Genomic DNA, 20,628 nt, shown 5'->3' on the forward strand with positions numbered 1-20,628 from the left:
AGAATTTTTTTCTTTTGAAAAAAGAAAAAGAAAAGGAAAGCAGTCCTTTCATTATGGTACTGTGGTTATGAGCAACATCTGCCTGGGCTTCTAGCTGTGTGACCTTGGGTGAGTTCTATGTGATGTGTTTTCCTTATCTGTTAAATGAGGATGGTTATCATCCTGATTTCATAGGATTATTACAAGAATTAAACGAGTTACTACAAGGAAAGTCTTTATAACAGTGTCTGATATACAGCAAGCACTATATATGTAGGTATCTCAACTATAATAGTAACAATAACATCTATTATCATCATCTGATAGTTTCCAGCCACAGAATAAGTGCCTGATGATCTAACTAATGAGAAGTTAAGCCACCCCAATTAATTCTTAACTTGCAAGTACCTTTTCATGACAACAGTGTCTCTAGGTCCCCACCTCCTTGCCAATCGCCTGAAACTGTCAGACTTTAGAGCTAACTGATCTCAAAAACCTTATCAGATCTTTGAACTATATGGCCTTTATTAGATTTGTGGGAGAGCTTTTGTAAATCATTTTTCAGGATATAGACGAATTTTTAACGGAGTCATGCTCCTTTGGGGGAGACATATCCAGAATATCTTTAAGAATATAGAAAAATCTGCCTAAGAATAGCAGATTCATGGAAGAAGTTTTTCTCCCAACAAGTAATTTTAAAATACAAATAATCTCTTAGCAACAACAACGAAAAAGACAGAGGATAATACATTGCGGAGGGTCCATGAGTAATTTGCTTAAAAAAATGAGAAAAAAGCTATCTAGATAAGTTAAACCACTCTTAGAAAGGCAATGTGAAAATACAGTGCATTCTAACTTTGCAACCTAGTGTAAACAAACTATCGGCAATGTGGAATAATTTACACCTATTCATTTTTATAGCTTTGGAAATAATCCAAACTGTCCATAAAAGAGGGTAAGGAAATTAGATGAAACAAGATGTTTTATATTAAGAGTCTTATAAATTCCAAGCTGATATCACAAAAGAAAGTACTTTACTAGTGAATAAAATGAACATTTCTCTGTCCTGAAATACTTTACAGAAAAAGTGGTTTCAGGTGAATCAGTCATTTATCTATAGCAACAAGTCATATCCAAAGTAAGAAATAAAGAAAATAATTACATCATCTTAGTTTTCCAATTAGCCAAAAACTGAAAAATTTTTAAACTCCCAACCTGGTTTTATTTTCTAAAACAGTTTTACTAAGGTACAGTTTACTTACCATAAAATTCACTCATTTTAACAATTCAACGATTTTTAATAAATTTACAGAGCTGTACAATGATCACCACAATCCAATTTTAGAACATTTCTTTCACCTAAAAAAGATCCCTCTTGCCCATCTGCAGTCATTCTCTGTTCTCACCTCCAACCCCAGCTCCAGGCAACCACTAATCTACTCTGTCTCTGCAGAGGTGCCTTTTTGGACCACATTGTTTTCTCAGTCTGTAAGTTCTTTCCCTTTTTACATCACAAAAGCATAGCTGTAACTGTATATGATACTATATATAATACAGAGTCCAGTGATGAGGCAAATTCTAGTGGATAATGGCTAAACCTCACAATGTATCTGGTAAGTAAAAAAGCAAGATGCATACTAAAGATGCCGAAATCTGAACAAGAGACCCTTTATTCTCTCATTCAATAAATATTTGAGATCTATTATGAGCCAACCAGTGTTCCAGGCCCTGGGACACGTCAGTGAACAAAAAGACAAAGATTCATAGTAGACCAAAGCATCATAGTTCTAAGGAGCATACGAAAGGAAAAAATCCTGACCAAGCACAGAAAGATGATGAAGGAAAAGAAATATCTCATTCTTAGCCTTTTGACAGTCTCTTCTCCCCATTTATCAATTGCTACTTCTAAACAAACAAGTTTACAAGTTATTCCTGTGATGAAACACGGGAATTTTAACCTTCCAAGAAAGAAGTCATTTACTCCAAATGTAGATACTTGATTATTTGACAAAATATCATAGAATTATATTCTAATAAACAAAAGTTTATTGGTATCTCAGCAACATTCACAGATATATTACTGTTATAATCACAATAAAACTGTTATTTTTTAAAACTAGGATATACATTATAGGATTTGTTATAAAATTTGTTATTCTTATGAGGTAAACTTAGCTCCAAAGAGACTGGACACTCTTTATTAAAATACACTCAATTTAGGGGTGAATTTAGACTTCATTACATCCTATGAACTCTGAGTTGATGAGAATGGAATGCGACCCAGTATAAAAAAATTGCCAACTTTTACTAACTAGAAGTACAGCGTGTTGAAAGTACACAAAAAATAAAATGGAGAAAAATGGTTTATGGACTTTCATGCCTTAGTAATTCCCCACACAGAAATTCTTGAGAGGTCAGCCTTTTCTATAGCTTTCTCATTTTTTTTCTTATACCAGTATGAAGACAAAAGACTCTTAGAATGAAAGTCCTAAAGTTACCCTTCAATGGCCACTTTTAAAAAGAATAATAGAAGAAGAATTAGCTCTTAGAGGAGAGGAAATGAAATACTTTTCAGAAAATGACCATTTTTTATTTATAAACATGTCCACATTTGTCCTTTCAAGAGAAATCATAACAATAAATATTTATCAAATGTACTATTTTCCCAAATGTACATTACACTAAGAATATAAAAGAAAATTACAAACCATGGTTGCCTATCTTCAAGTTGTTTATAATCTTGAAATTTCACTTTACAATTTTGGAATCAGAATTGGGGAACAGACATCTGAAGAAGGATTTAATCTGCAGCTCATAGGTTATTCACAAACCAAGTCTGATCTGAATGCACTGTGGTTTCTTTCATAACAGCATCAGTGATAATACATAACGTCTTAGCGAACACAAAGTCTGATACTACTCTACATATATCATCTCCAACCCTTGAACATCATGAATTTAAATACGTGACCCTGACCAAGTTACCTCCTTCTCTGCACCCTAGCTCCTCAGCTGTGAAATAAGGAGAAAGTAGTATTTACTGTAGAGTGTTATATGAAGTAAATAAAATATCGAAAGCATTCAGCACAATGCCTGCCACATGTCAATAAATATGAGCTGTTATGAAAACCAGTTTTCAGATGTAGAAACCAAGGGTCAGAGTTGTGAAAACCTTGCACAAGATTACACAGAGTTGGGGGAGGTGTTCAAATCTCTGTTGGTTTGACTCTTGGAACCCATGTTTTTTCCACTAATAAAAAGGATCACCACCACCATACTCTTGCCTTTAACTGATTTTACAAACTCAAATGAAATAAAGTTCTTTGAAAACATTGAAAGAATTTTATATGTAAGCAAAAAACACTTTAATGTGCCTTTTATCAAACGCTTCTGGCAAACAATTTTGTGTATGTTCAAAGACTGAATCTTTGTAGTTGCTATATCTTTTTCAAAGCCACAAAGGAAGTTAGTAGCAGAACTAACACTCACTAGAAGTCCTGACTCTTAACCACAGAAGCACTTTGAGTTTTCTATTAATCTATGAGCAATTAGCATTAAGTAAGCAAGATATTCACCTGCATAAAGCAAAGTTTATTTCCATCTCATCCAACATTAGAGAAATATCAATAGATCTCTTTAAGAAAAAAGACTGTGCCACTCGACTCAAGAATGGGGAAAGGTCTAGAATATTCAAGTTTAATATCTAATTCTAGAAATTCAAATGAAGAGAGAGCATGTTCTTGGATATTGATAAATCACAATGTACATCCCACAGAACTGAATAAATTATGCTCCCTGCTGGCAAGACAAAGTTTTACATTAATATAATATTTAAACTAGTTTTGAGTGGGGCTGGCCCCATGGTGTAGTGGGTAAGTTCAGTGTACTCCACTTCAGTGGCTCGGGTTCATGGGTTCAGATCCCGGGGCATGGACCTACACCACCTGTCAGCCATGCTGTGGCGACAACCCACACACAGAGTGGAGGAAGACTGACATAGATGTTAACGCACGGCTAATATTCCTGAGGAAAAAAATTAAAAATAAAATAGTTTTGAGAGTGTGAAAAAATTAAAGATGAATTTAAAAAGTAATTACATGGCTTATTTCACTTAGCATAATGTCCTCAGGGTTCATCCATGTTACAGTATATGTCAGAATTTCCTTCCTTTTTAAGGCTGAATAATATTCCATTGTATGTACATACCACATTTTGCTTATCCATTTATCCACTGATGGACACTGGGTTGCTTCCACATTTTACCTATTGTGAATAATGCTGCTATGAACATGAGTACACAAATATCTCTCTTGAGACTCTGTTTTCAATTCTTTTGTGTAAATACTTAGAGTAGTCCAAATCATAGAGACAGACAGTAGATTGGTGGCTGTGAGGGGTTGGGGGGGAGGGGGAAATGAGGAGTTACTGTTTAATGGGAATAGTTTCAGTTATACATGATGAAAAGAGTTATGGAGATGGGTGGTGGTGATGGTTGCAAAACATTATGAATATATTTAATACTACATTGCTAAATTTTTAAGAACACTTAAACATAGTAAAGACAGTAAATTTTATGTTATGTGTATTTACCACAATAAAAACAGTGGATAGGGTCCAGCCCAGTGGTGCAGCTGTTAAGTTCGTGCACTCCACTTCAGCAGCCCAGGGTTCACTAGTTCAGATCCTGGGCGAGTACCTACACTGCTTATCAAGCTATGCTGTGGCAGGCGTCCCACACAGAAAATAGAGGAAGATGGGTACAGATGCTAGCTCAGGGCCAGTCTTCCTCAGTCAGCAAAAAGAGGAGGATTGGTGGCGGATGTTAGCTCAGGGCTAATCCTCCTCCTCCTCAAAAAAAAACTGGATAAAACAGTAATCACATGGAGTGAAAATGTTTGTTTACAGCATCATTTTACAAGCTCTTTTACATTCTCTAAAGCTAAGAACTGACTCAAGACTTAAATGTTATTATGAAGTAATATTACATCATTATTGAGAATAATATCATTTATTCAGCAGCTACTTAGTGCCAGGGACTGAAAAAATGCTATCTCCTTTAATCTCTGCAATTTAGTAAAGCAACTATTATAAACTCTATTTTATAGATTAGGAAACAAATAGAAAAAGGTTAATTAACCTATCCCAGTGACAGAGTGGGTCAACAGAGGAACCAGGAATCAACTTCAGCTCGTTCTGATCCTCCAAGCTCTGTTCTTCTCATTTTAATACAGTGCCATGCCAGGAAAATATTATTAAACTGGGTTTTGCTGATGATGAATTTAAGTTGTATTACTGGTAAACTGGGTAAAACTTTATCAAATCGACAATAAGGAAACACTCACCAGGAAAAAAGTCTTGGATCTTAGAGTGTTGATTTTTTTTTTTTTTGGTCATTTATTACAAGTAAAATTAAAATCATGTTTCTTTAGTTAATTTGATGAAATCAGCTACGCAAATGGGAGATAACCATCAGCCCCAGATTTTGAAAGAACACCACATATAATTAAAAATGGTAAGAAATAAAATTAAATAATTTAAACAAAATAAACGTTATTTTATGTTCCTGTTTTCCCTTCAGAGACAAGGAACTTTGCAAGCTCATTATAGTAATTTGATATAGGTATTAAATATATAAACTTTTGAGTAGTTTGGACAAAATTAATAATTAAAATTTGCTCAATTCAGAATACTGAAAATCTTTTCTTTTAAGTTGTTGGTGGGAACAAGGAGAGTTTATAGGTAATTTTATTGAAATTGAAATTTAATTACAAAAGCAATTCTATAGAAGGGAAATATTTTGATAGTTAAAGGAACAGATTATATGGCTTTCATTTGTGCTAAACATAAATATACCTAGAATTAGAATATACCGACAAATACTACAGCTTTTTGTTAATTTTGCAGAAAGGTTAAAACACTATGCATTCGTATATTTTTCACCAATCCTACTATCTGGGTCACCTTCTACACTGGCATTTAAGCATAATAATATAATGATTATGATCACAGCCTCTCTGGAGTCTGTCTGCTTGAGTTCAAATCATAGTTCTACCACTTTCTGGCTGAGTAGCATCAGGTATGTTACTTTACCTCTCTGTGCCTCCCTTTTTCATTTGTAACAGGGACAAGCAATAGTACTTATCTCACAAGGCTGTTAAGAGGATTAAATGAGTTAACATATATAACATACTTGGAACAGTTCTTGGCTCAACAAAATGTTAGCTATTATTATTATTCTCTCTCTCCTCTCAAAAAACACTCCAATTATCACTGTAGCTTGTCGATTGAGAACTAAATGAACATTCAGTTCAAACTGGGGATTTGCTCTCTTCTTTTAAGGCCTTCCCAGTAGTGAACTTTGAAGTGATCTATGTGAATGGCAATGATTTCTCTTCAGTCCCGGATAGTGATGTAAATAGCAATAGAAGTCAAGCAAAATGAAAGGCAGATCACCAATATGTAACTAATAGCATTTTCAATCCCTCCTATTTATTGTAAATAAGGTAAAAGTGGAGCCAAATTCTAACAAAACCATGATTATTATCAAAACAGAACCTAATCTGTAAAATATGCTCTGGACATAGGGGAACATAAGGACTATGCCTTACCCATTGGCTACCAACTAGCTGAGAGCAGACTGTTTCACATTACCAGGGTCCAGGAGCACCCCTGGAAATAACAGTTGTTACTGACAATTAGCTGCGGCCATATTACTGAAATTTGCTTAGCTGTTTTCGCCAACCCAGGACAAAACATGCACGTTCCTAGTCTCAGTTTTATCTTTATCTTACTTTGGGTGCATCTATAGGAACTGAGGTCAATGCTACAATTCATTCCCAGAAAAGACATGGGAAGTGGATCTGAAATACTTGGAATCTCTCGATGAAAAGACAGTTTGTGTTGTTACCAAAAATCCATCTTATTTATTAGGTTTAGTGTTTAGTGAAAAGCCATCTTCAGAATTTTTAATTATGTTCACAAAGCAGCATATTCTTATCCTGGCTAATGAGGCTATGAAGATAAGGTGTTTTCTAACTGCAAATTCATGCTTCTGTCAATAGGAATCTTCTTCTGTGATACACTAGACAAGTATCGGATGGCTCTTCATAACTGAAAAGACACTTTTTGGCAAAGAGATTTGGAATAGGCTGGGGAAGCTGGGTCAGAAGACCATGGGATCCTATACCATTAATCAGAAAGTTCTGAAAAATGGCAGCCATCATGTGCCAAGAGTTCTAACACAACACTCTGAATTTCCTGAAATCCAGCACTTATTTTTGTTATTGTGCCTTGGCTACTGTTATGGGCTGATATTCATATGTCAAAGCCCTAACCCCCTACACCTCATTGTGACTGTATTTGGAAATGCCTCTTCAGAGGTGAAAGTTGGAGTGCCATCAGCATCATGGCAGAGTGAGTTCTCCAACAATCTCTCCCCTCCACCATACAACAAAAAAGACACTCATACTCCAACAGAAGACATCCGTACAACACAAAAGATGTCTGAGAGACCCATGCAGCCACACATTACAGGGTGGTGAGGCTGGAGGCCCCTTCAGAGGAGGTGGAACAGGGTAAGAGAAAACTGAACTCCCTCCCCAAAAGACTAAGATTCGGGGCTGCACACAGCCTCCAGGAGGGAAGGAAGTGGGGAGGGGACGCTCGTTCGTGGGAAGATCAAAGATCCCTGAGGGCCCTCACAGCCTAGGGGAAAGCCTCTACCAAGGTGAAAGATAACTCGGGCATCAAGCCAACAACCCAGGAGAGCAGATAGCGAGAGCAGAGCGAGTAAGCCCAGGAGAGCATGCAGGAGAAAGTGCCCCAACCCCCATGTGCCCAGTGCCAGCTGCAGTGCCTGGGATCCCTGCGGGATGCAGAGGACTCAGAATATGTGGCTCTTGACTCCTACCCAGTGGCAACAGGTAGTAATTGTGACAAAAAAATACCAGGATACGAAATAACAAAGTCATGCTCTCTTGCAGTATCAAAAATTATATTAAATCTCCAGACCAGAGTGAAAATGACAAGCACCCAGAAATCAGTCTTGAAGACACAGAAACATGTAATCTAAATGATAGAGAATTCAAAATAGCTATCATGAAAAAAACTGAATGAGTTAAAAGAGAATGTAGAGAAACAATTCAACGAGTTCAGGAGTTACTTCACAAAAGAGATTAAAACTATAAAGAAGAACCAATCAGAAATATTGGAGATGAAAGACACGATCAATGAGATAAAATAAAATATGGATTCCCTGAAAGCTGGAGCGGACATCATAGAGGACTGAATCAGCATAATCGAGGACAGACATATTGAAATGCTCCAGATAGAGGACGAGAGAGAAGTAAGACTAAAAAGACATGAAGAAATTCTCTGAGAAAGCTGACTAAATTAGGAAATGCAACATAAGAATTATAGGTATTCAAGAGGGAGAAGAGAAGGAGAATGGAGCAGAAAGCTTGTTCAAAGAAATAATAGCAGAGAACTTCCCAAACCTAGGGAAGGAGATGGAAATCCATGTGGAAGAGCTACTAGATCTCCCAAAAATGTCAACATAAAATGACCTACTGCAAGGCATACAGTAGGCCAAAGAAAAAATACTAAGGGCAGCAAGGCAGAAGAAAATAACCTACAAAGGAACCTCTATCAGGCTTTCAGTGGATTTCTCTGCAGAAACCATACAGGCTAGGAGAGAGTGGAATGACATATTCACATCTTTGAAGGACAAAAATTTTCAGCCAAGAATACTCTATCCAGTGAAAATATCCTTCAGATATGATGGAGAAATAAAAACTTTCCCAGATAAACAAAAGCTAAAGGAGTTCGTAACCACAAGACCCCTGCCACAAGAAATCCTCAAGAAAGCTCTCATACCTGAAACAAAAAAAGGGAGAACGGTATTACAAAGTATGGAGTAAGGAGACAAATAGGTAGACAAAATCAGAAAATTGTACCTATACGTGAGAACAGGTTAGCAAACACTCAAGAACAGCATTAAAGATAAAAGGAAGGAAAACACCAAAAACAAAGATAATCTTGTCATTTTAACCACAAACGCACAACACAAAATGGAATAAGATGTGAGAAAAACAACTTAGGAAGGGAAGAGGCAAGCGACTGAATTGGTTTAGTGTAAGAAAATAAGAGGCCATCAGAAAATGCACTATCTTATCTACGAGAGTTTGAATACAAACTTCATGGTAACCACTAAACAAAAGAACAGAACAGAGACACAAATAATAAAGGAGAAAACAAAGAAACACAACATAAAAAACTGCACAACTGAATTGGTAGACTGAAACACATGGGACAAGAAACAAAGGAAATACAGGATAACCAGAAAACAGTGATAAAATGGCAGCATTAGGCCCCCACATATCGGTAATCACCCTAAATGTAAATGGATTGAATTCTCCAATAAAAAGACACAGAGTGGCGAGATGGATTAAAGAACAAGACCCAACAATATGCTGCCTCCAGGAAACACACCTCAACTCCAATGACAAACAAAGGCTCAGAGTGAAGGGATGGAAGGTGATACTTCAAGCTAATGGCAAACGAAAGCAGGTGTCATAATACTTACATCAGACAAAGTAGACTTCAAGATAAGACAGGTAAAGAAAGATAAAGAGGGCAGTATATAATGATCAAAGGGACACTCCACCAAGAAGACACAACACTTACGGATATCTATGCACCCAACATAGGAGCACCAAAGTACATAAAGCAACTATTAACAAACCTAAAAAGAGGTATTAATAACAACACAATAACAGAATGGACCTCAACACTCCACTCACATCAATGGATAGATCATCCAGACAGAAAAGCAACAAGGAAACAGTGGAATTAAATGAAAAGCTAGACCAGTTGGACTTAACAGACATACACAGAACACTCCATCCAAAAACAGAAGAATACACATTCTTCCCAAGTGCACACGGAACATTCTTGAGGATAGACCATATGTTGGGAAACAAGGCAAGCCTCAATAAATTGAAGAAGATTAAAATAGTAACAAGCATCTTTTCTGATTACAAAGCTATAAAGCTAGAAATTAATTACAAGAAAAAAGCTGAGAAAGGGACAAAGATGTGGAGACTAAACAACATGCTATTGAATAAGCAATGGATCAATGAAGAAATTAAAGTAGAAATCAAAAAAAATCTGGAGACAAATGTAAATGAAAACATACTATACTATCTCATAAGGGATGCAGCAAAAGCCATATTAAGAGGGAAATGCATCACAATACAGGCTCACCCTAACAAACAAGAAAAATCCCAAATAAGTGATCTCAAACTACAATTAACTGAATTAGAAAAAGAAGAAAAAAACAAAGCCCAAAGTCAGCAGAAGGAGAGAAATAATAAAAATCAGAGCAGAAAGAAATGCAATTGAAACAAAAAAGGCAGTAGAAAGGATCAACGAAACAAAGAGCTGGTTCTTTGAGAAGATAAACAAAATTGACAAACCTCTAGCCAGAGTTACAATGAAAAAAAGAGAGAAAGCTCAGATAAATAAAATTAAAAATGAAAGAGGAGAAAAAACAATGGATGCCACAGAAATACAAAGGATTATAAGAGAATACTATGAAAAGCTATAAGCCAACAAAATGGACAGTCTAGAAGAAATGGATAAATTCTTAGACTCTTAAAACCTCCCAAAGCTGCATCAAGAAGAAATAGAGAATCTGAATAGACCAATCACAAGTAAAGAGATTGAAACAGTCATCAAAGGCATCCGAAAAAATAAAAGCCCAGGATCAGACAGCTTCCCTGGAGAATTCTACCAAACTTTCAGAGAGGATTTAATATCTATCCTTCTCAAGCTATTCCAAAAAATCAGGGAAGATGGAACGCTTCCTAACACATTCTACAAGGCCAACATCACTCTGGTACCAAAGCCTGGTGAGGACAACATAAAAAAGGAAAACTACAGGCCAGTATTGCTGATGAACATAGATGCAAAAATCCTCAACAGAATATTGGCAACCCGAATAGAGCAATACATCAAAAAGATCATACATCATCATTAAGTGGGATTTATACGAGGGACACAAGGGATGGTTCAACATCCACAAATCAATCAATGTGATTGATCCACATTAACAAAATGAGGAATAAAAACCACAGGATAATCTCAATAGATGCAGAGAAAGCATTTGACAAGATCCAACAGCAATTTATGATAAAAACTCTTAACATAATGGGGATAGAAGGAAATTACCTCAACATAATAAAGGCCATACATGACAAACCCACAGCCAACATCATACTCAATGGGGAAGAACTGAACGCCATCCCTCTGAGAACAGGAACAAGACAAGGATGCCCACTATCACTCTCATTCAACATTGTACTTGAGGTTTTGGCCAGAGCAATTAGGCAAGAGAAAGGAATAAAAGGAATCCAAGTAGAGAGTGAAGAAGTGAAACTCTCACTGCTTGCAGACAACAACATCACTAATCATCAGGGAGATGCAAAGCAAAACTACACTGAGATACCACCTTATGCCTGTTAAAAAGGCCATAATCACTAAGACTAAAAATAACAAATGTTGGAGAGGATGTGGAGAAAAGGGAACCCTCATCCACTGCTGGTGGGAATGCAAACTAGTGCAGCCACTATGGAAAACAGTATGGAGATTCTTCAAAAAACTAAAAATAGAACTACCACATGACCCAGCTATCCCACTACTGGGTATCTACCCAAAAGACTTGAAATCAACAATCCAAAGAAACATATGCACCCCTATGTTCATTGTAGCATTATTCACAACAGCCAAGACATGGAAACAATCCAAGTGCCCATTAACTGATGATTGGACAAAGAAGATGTGGTGTATATATATATATATATATGTATACAATGGAATACTACTCAGCCAGAGAAAAAGACAAAATCATCCCATTTGCAACAACATGGATGGACCTGAAGGGTATTATGCTAAGTGAAATAAGCCAGACAGAGAAAGACAAACACCATATGATTTCACTCATATGTGGAATACAAACAAACACATGGATAAAGAAAACAGTTCAGTGGTTATCAGGGGAAGGGGGTGGGGATATGGACACAGGAAGTGATGGGGAGTACTTACGTGGTGACAGACAAGAAATAATGTACAAATGAAATTTCACAATGATGTAAACTACTATGAACTCAATAAAAAAGGAGAGAGAGAGAGAGAGGAAAAAAGACTGACCCTGAGCTAATAACAACAAAAAAAGAGGTGACAGTTAAATGAGGCCATTGGGGTGAGCCCCAATCCAATCTGACTGGTGCTCTTATAAGAAGAGGGACTTGAGACACACAAAGACACCAGGGATACACACATACAAAAAGGATGCCCATGTGAAGAGGCACCAAGAGGGCAGTCATCTACAAGCCAAGGGGAAAGGCCTCAGAGGAAACCAACCCAGCTAGCACCTTGATATTGGACTTCAGCCTCCAGAACTTTGAGAAAATAAATTTCTGTTGTTTAAGCCACCCAGTCTGTGGTATTTCCTTATGGCAGCCCTAGCAAACTAATATGGCTGCCATCCTTAAACAGTGGCGGCCCAGCTCTGAGAGCCATGGACCTCATGGTTAGAAGCAAGATGGAACATTTCCCAGAATATTCACTGAGTAGCTAGTTGCTAAATAACTATTTTATTTGTTTTGCTTCGTAGGATTATGCTGCCTGCTGGATGATAACCTTACTACTTGAGATGGTGCTGCTGGAGGCCAGTTCTATGCTTAGCACTAACAAAGTCTTGAAGGGGGCCAGAAGGAGTATGACAGGCTGATCTATCTTCTACTTAGTGTTGAGGCCCCTGTGGGGCTCAACTAGGTCTTCAATGAGTCCTACGCCCACGATAAAACCAGATACTGCCAGCTAAACCTGCATAACGCGCAATCACAGATTCTCCTAATACTTTATGAATGTTATTCCTTAATGATTAATTCTACCTCACTACCAAGTAACTACTATCTTTCCATTGTAACAGGCAAATAGGATCTGTCTAGATCACAAGGAAGGAACAGAATGAAGATAGGAGCTCAAAGGGAAAGAAACAAAAGATTGAGTTATCTTGTGCTGCCATCATTTACTGCTGTAAAATCTCAATACATCCAGTCAGAGCTAAGACAATTCTATTACTGCCTCATTACAAGCATACTTCATTATATACAGAAATTGTCGATCACATATCAAAAACATCAGAGAAATGTTTTATTGAGAAGAACCCAAGGAAAAAATTTTTGAAGAGTAAAAAATGTTTTTGTGATACAAATACATTTAATTGACCAACACTGAAAGTGTACTTTTTTTTTTTCTGCTGAGGAAGACTTACTCTGAGCTAACATCTGTTGCCAATCTTCCTCTTTTGGCTTGAGGAAGATTTGCCCTGAGCTAACATCTGTGCCAATCTTCCTCTACTTTGTATATGGGTTGCTGCCACAGAATGGCTGGCACTGAGTGGTGTAGGTCCACCCAGGGAACTGAACTCTGGCCAGTGAAGCAGAGCACATGAAACTTAACCACTAGGTCACAGGGCCGGCCCTGACAGTGCACCTTTTAAAATATATTAGACTGTTTACAAAAAGAAGGCAACCCAAACCAAGATACCACCTCATACTCATTAGGATAGCTACTATTTAAAAAATAAAACAAAACAGCCAACAGCATGTGTTGGTGAGGATGCAGAGAAACTGGAAGCCTGTGAACCATTGGTGGGAATGTAAGATGGTATAAACACCATGGAAAACAGCATGGTGATTCCTCAAAAAGTTAAAAATAGAATTACCACATAACCCAGCAATTCAACTTCCGCGTATATATGCAAAAGAGTTGAGAGCGGGAGTTCAAAGAGATATTTGTAAACCCACGTTTAGCAGCATTACTCATAATGGCCAAGGAGTAGAAGCAATGTAAGTGTCTATCAACAGATGAATGGATAAACAAAATGTGGTATACACATACAACGGAATATGATTCAGCTTTAAAAAGGAAGGAAATATTTTTTTTGAGGAAGATTTGCCCTGAGCTAACATTCACCCCAACCCTCCTCTTTTTGCTGAGGAAGGCTGGCCCTGAGCTAATATCTGTGCCCATCTTCCTCTACTTTATATGTGGGACACCTGCCACAGCATGGCTTGATAAGGTTTGTGTAGGTCCATGCCCGGAATCCAAACCAGTGAACCCCAGGCCACCAAAGTGGAATACAGGCACTTAACCGCTACACAACTGGGCCAGCCCTGGAAGGAAATTCTGACACATGCTACAACACAGATGAACCTTGAAAACATTATATTAAGGTAAATACGCCTCTCACAAAAGCACAAATACTATATGATTCCACCTACAAGAGGGCAAACTTTGTTTAGCAGAAAGGCCTTTTTGAAGAACCAGAAGACTTTTTAGAATTACTATGATGAAAGGGTCAATAATAACTTCGTGTGTCATGAATCAGTTTTTTTTTGTTGTAACGCTGATGTTTATTTATTATGAATAGTTTTATCTTTTCATGTATTGTCTCAGAAACATTTATACTGACTTAACCTTTGTTTTCTCCGGGAAATCTGAAACACAAGCTCTTCCCTGGACCTTGTGATCTCCTCTAGCTACAACACGTCCTTCTGCTGTTTCTATTCCTCGCCTCCAGGTCCTGCCTTAGCCTACTGATGTCTAACATCTGCCCCAACACTCTTGTGAAACTGCCACTAACAATTCACCAGTGTCTTCTATGCTGCTCAATCTAATGGTCGCTTTTTAACCTTATCTTATTTGGCCTCTCAGTAGTAAAATGAAACTGTTAAAGATTCTTTTTCTTTTGGAGCTCCTTCCTTCCTTGATATTTGTCTCTTGAACTTTTCATTCTATCTTCCTGGTAACTCATCTTCAGTCTGCTTTTACAGATCTGTAATATCAAACGGAGCTAATCCACCTAGGCTGCACAGGCATTGGCCAATAAAATAAAGGCATACACACTGTTCAAAGAAAACCATCTTGGATCCTCTCATCCTGTTTCTGCCCTTGGCTTAGTTCCCCACTCCTTTCCAGTGTCTTCCAGACTTCTACCTCATATGTTTTTACCTCAAATTTCCAGCATCACACTTGTCTCTTGGGCTTAAGGAGACTTTCCCAATATCTTTATTGTCCCTTTGGTACTACTAAGACACCATGTGCACTCATCCTCTAAAATAAATAACCATTGTTTTCCTTTCTCTTCCCAATCTTAGAAATATATCCAATTCAACTATGCTTTTGTAAGTTCTAAGGCTTTTCTAAAATAATCCATTACAAAGCTAAAAATTCAAACAAATGACATATTTTTAAAATGCACCAAAACAACCAGTTTGCACACTGTTGCTTTTTTTCCATAAAGGATCTGCTGTGTTGGTACATGGATGCTAACTAAGTGTTGACCCAGTGTGGCCATGTCATAGGATGGAAATTTTTATTCCAGCTTTAAGACAGGTTTTAACAACTCTTTCAAATTATATGGTGTTGAAAGTCAGCAATATCACCTCAGATATAGTTTTCTTTTCTGCTTTTATTACCCCAGTTGTTTCCTTTGTTAACATCTGTCTCTTGAGACAAGACCATTTACCAATGGAAACCTTTTCTGGAATATTCATTTCAACCAAGATAAGTGGACTCATTATCCTCTCAGAAAAATAAAAGGCAGAAAAAGAAATTCAGAACAACAAAGGAAGAACGTGAATATCCTTCCAAGGCAAAGATATTTTCTACTTTTATCAGTCACATAACATTCTTTCAAATTAAGTTTATAAATTGTCTAAGTTCTATGAAACCAACTAAAAAATATCTATTGAATATAACTAACTTGAAAGTCATTTATCCAGTCATAAAGTTTAGTGTATTTAAAAGTGAGTTCTCTAGAATCAGACCAGTTTCAGTAAGTCGTTCTGCCAAGTATAAACTGTGTGACCTTGGGCAACGACATAATCCGTCTGATCCTACTTCCCCATGTGTAAAATGGGTATAACAGCTAGCCCCTCTGATAGGGTTACTGTATGGATCAAATAAGATCATGTAGGTAAAGAGCACAGTGCCTGGAACATGCAAGCACTTAATAAATGTTACCTATTACTATTAAATTATTACTGTTATTAAATAGTATGGGGTTCAAAGTAACATGTAAGATACTTTAGGAATACCAAGGATATAAGATATTGATCCTGCCTCATGGAGTTCATAATTTAGGAGTAGAAGTAAAATGTCTGCAAATAATTGTAACAGGAAGCAATAAGTGCCAAGAACTTTAAGGATTAATATAACAAACTATAAAGTCTGTGTGTAGCAGGTGGCTTCTGAACTGAGAAGGGGCAAACGGATGATAAGATTTTGAAAAATATATGGAGATTAAGAAGTCATTCCAGGCTCTGAGAAGAGATTGTGTCAAGTTTCAGAATTAAGAAAACACAGGGCTTGCCTTGAAAACCACACACACACAAAATTAATTTGGCTTAACTATAAAGTACACCAGGGGAATATAAGACTAAAAAGGTATGTTAGGACCAAACAGTAGAAAGCCTTGACTGCCAAATTGGAAAGGTTTTATTTGAATCAGAAGGCAAAGGGAGAAAAATGAATGTCTTTGGAACAAAGGAATAAATAAAACAGTTAAAATATGATTTAAGGAGACTAGAGAATTGTCAAAGGAGCCTGAAGGCAAGAAGACTAATTAGAAAATGATCACAATAGCCCAGGCATTAAGGAGTTAATGATGGAACCAGAAGTTCTGCTAACAGTAGGAAAAAAGGATGTTACAGTAAAAGCAGGAAAGGGAGAATCAACAGGATTAGTTACAGAATCGATAGTAATCTAAGGTAATGCTGTAATTCTGAACAAGGGGTAACTAGGAGAACGATCCTATAGTTAGTTCACAGGGGAAGTATGGTTTCCTGAGCATATACCTCCACAACTTAGCACCAAGGAAAAAAAATTTTTCTGAAACAAATCAGTAAGCATAATAGCAATAAAACAACAGCAGTAGTAATTATTTATATACTATTTGCCAGGTTCTGTTCTAAATGCTTTATATATATTAATTCATTTTCTCATCACAATAATCCTGCGAGAAGATACTATTACTTCCCCATTTTTGAGCAAACAGAAGACAAAGGTTTTAAGTAAGTTGCCCCAAGTCAGGAAACTAAGGAGTAATAGAGCAGTGATTTGAACCCAGGGAAGATGGCTCCAGCGTCCATGTTCCTACTCACTATACGAAATGCCTCTAGATATACCACGCATGACATTAATACCCACCCTAAGAAATGGTTTGCAAATGTATTGCTGATAGAGCCTTAGTGATCATCCAATTCTAATCAAAGCCATCAATATATCTCCTTAGGGAAATAGGAATGTAACGTAAACAACACTGCAATCTGTCCAGTTGTGTTTCAACGTTTTGAAGTAAATATTAGGTTGACATAACTGACCAAAAGAAGTAGTCCTACATTGAGCTTAGAAAAAAGGATTACACAAAAAGAATTTCCCTGTATAGGGGAAAGGCCAACTATTTGGCAAACAAAACTCTAGAGTAGAAAAGAGATTACTTTAGCTTAAGGTCAACGCCCCCAGGAGTCAGCAAGAAAACTTGGTAGTAGTCAGTTTGCAGTGTAAACTGTCCTCTAGGAGTCATCTAACTTATAAATATTTTGGTTCAGCCGGCAGTTACTGATTTCAATGTAAATAAATAAACAGGTGTTCTGATATTTCAGCCTACTTTCTTCTAAATATGGTCCCTGTGAGTCTGATAAGTTTTCAGCAGACTGGTGAAATAAAATTACTAAACTTGGAAATTTGGGGCTCGAACTGTGTACCTACAACTAGGCAATGATTGTGTTAAGATCCAGGTGACTAGCTGGTTTCTTTCACTATTTATTTCTGCAATTACTGATTGCTTATTATATGTTAACTCCTGGGTGAGGTGGGGATATGCCGATATATCACAAATCAAAACAGAGTTGCCGCCCTTAAAGCACTTACCATCTAGTTTCCCTCCAAAACAGTAGTATAAAAAGAAGTATCTGCTGATTAATATTAGTTGTATTTGAGAGAACAAGGTGGCTGAGGTAAATGGGATGGGAAGTAGAATTTTCATTCACTCTATTTTTTTTTTCACCTCTTGTTATTTTTTAAGCAATGTGAAGGCATTATATATTTTTAAATGATTAAATAAAATTATTTAAAATTGGGAAAAAAGAATTGATGAATCAGAAAATAAATTTGAGGAACTAGTCAGAATACAGCACAGAGGGATAAAAGAGATGAAAAAAATAAAAAAGAAATCAAGAGCTATGGCTCGGAGAATAAGGAGAGCCAGAATAGGGATTCCAAAATAAGAGAATTAAGGAGAATGGAGGAGACCCAATAACTAAAGACATAAATGATTGAGAATTTCCAGAATCCAAGATGTGTCTTCAGACTGAAGAAAGCATATCACATCTCAAGAAAGATAAATAAAACAAAACCTATACCTAGACATATTGTGATAAAACTGCCAAACATAAAAGTTACAGAGGAAAATCTTGAAAGCATTCAAGGGGAAAAAAGACAGATTACGTACTAAGAAACAGCAATATGCTGACAGACAACTTCCCATTTCCAAGAAGACAGAAGATAATGAAATTATAACTTCAAAGTGCTTAGGGAAAATAACCGTCAACCTAGAATCTATACTTAGCTAAATATCAGTCAAGAATGAAAGCAAAATAACATTTCAGTGAGAATGAGAGCATTTCCCACTAACAGAGCTTTGCTAAAAGAACTACTGAAAAATTTGCTTCATGGCATAGGAAACTGAATCCCAAAAGTAGGATGAAGGAAGCAATGGGAATTTTTAAAAACCTAACAAATATGTCAAAGCTAAAACAAAAACTATTTTATATAATAGTAAATAATTCATGGGAGGTGGTTTAAAACAATGTGGAACTATAATGTAAGAAATTAGGACACGTTTGGAAATGTCAGGACAAGGAAGATGAGAGAGATCAGAATTTAAGTGTTTTTTTTCTTTTTTTAAATGTGGAATGATTTTTTTCTTTTTTTAAAGATTTCATTTTTTCGTTTTTCTCTCAAATCCTCCCAGTATATAGTTGTAGATTTTAGTTGTGGGTCCTTCTAGTGTGGCATGTGGGATGCCGCCTCAGCATGGCTTGATGAGCAGTGCCACGTCCGCGCCCAGGACTCAAACAGGAAAAACCCTGGGCCGCCGAAGCAGAGCACGCAAACTTAACCACTTGGCCACGGGGCCGACTCCTAAGTGTTCTTAAGAGCCTTGTTTTATTCAGAATCTGAATGATATTGGTATTTTAGACTTTATAAGTATGCATTTCTTAGTCTAAAGGTAACAACAAAAAAATTAGAAACAAAATGTAGAACTTCCAAAGTAGTGGGATAAAAGAGGGAATTAGAAAAACTAACAACAGTGCAGCCACTCTATGATATTCACATGACGAAATCATCTAACAACGCATTTCTCAGAACATATCCCCCTCATTAAGTGAACATGAGTGTATTCAAAGAAACTTGGGGTTGTGATTTTTGTCTAATGGAGTGAACCTCAATAAGATTCATAGAAAACAGTTTTTAGAGGATTGTTCTGGTAGAAGTACCACCATTGGACTAAATGGGATAGAGACAATACAAAACGAAAAGAGGTCTTTGGACTCCCCTACTTTCACCGGCAGGAAGTAGGCTGGCAGGCTCCTAAGTTGCAGCTTTTCTTATGGAAAAAGGTCAAGGGTCAAAAGCAAGAGGCCAGAGAGCAGAGTCAAGAGCAGCTGTAAATAATTCCCAGGCAGCAGGACTGAGCCCTAATCAAGGAAGTGGCAACATGTGCACGACTGGATTTTAGAATTGCTAGGGATCGTCTCCGCCTCTTCTTTTCCCCCTTTTCCAATGTGAAGGTGTACAGTAGTTATCCAATGCCTGTCCTGATATTATATGTTGGGAGATGGGGGGGAACCAGCTCGTCTCTTTAGTTCATAGCAGTTAAGATAGAGAGTAATAGTACTCAAGGAGCTGTACCAAAGGAGTCATACCCAAGGAGCCTTGCATCAACCACACTGGACCTGATTTAAAGATGAGATCCTAGACTTTAAGCTACTATCATATGGGATAAAATTTGGGGGTCTTGGGACGAGGAAATGAGCATACTTTGCTATTAGAAGGGATGTAAACTGTTGCGGCCAGAGGCAGACTGTATTAGATTGTATTTTCCAAGATGGCCATACGACAAGATCTCTCATCCCACATGTTCCTCCAATGTAATACTGACATTCCTCCTCCTATCAACAGGTAGGGTCTATGTTCCCTCCCCCTGAACCTAGGCAGGTCTGTGACTACAAGGAAAATGATGCTATAGGATTTCTGAGGCAATGTTATTAAGGGCAATATAGCTCCCACCTGATATTCTAGGACACTCCTGGAAACCAGCCTTCAGCCTGTGAGGAAGCTCAGGCTACATAGAGATGCTACATGTTGGTGTTCGAGGCAACAGCCAGTATCAGCCAGCCTTGGAGGTGATGCCAGACACCAGCTGACTGCAATCGCACAAGAGATCTCAAGTGAGAACTGCCCAGAGGAGGCCAGTCAACCCCCAGAACCATCGGAGAAAATAAATAATTGATTGAT

The 20,628-nt window shown here is 37.2% G+C and overlaps 1 protein-coding gene across 6 annotated transcripts in view; it reads right to left on the reverse strand.

Moving 5' to 3' along the window:
* The window catches only part of SWT1 (SWT1 RNA endoribonuclease homolog), a 100,339-nt gene that overhangs the window by 15,106 nt on the left and 64,605 nt on the right, over positions 1-20,628 (reverse strand). The gene's annotated exons all lie outside the window — the stretch shown is intronic.

Source organism: Equus asinus, chromosome 25 (assembly GCF_041296235.1).
Source record: "Equus asinus isolate D_3611 breed Donkey chromosome 25, EquAss-T2T_v2, whole genome shotgun sequence".
NCBI lineage: Eukaryota > Metazoa > Chordata > Mammalia > Perissodactyla > Equidae > Equus > Equus asinus.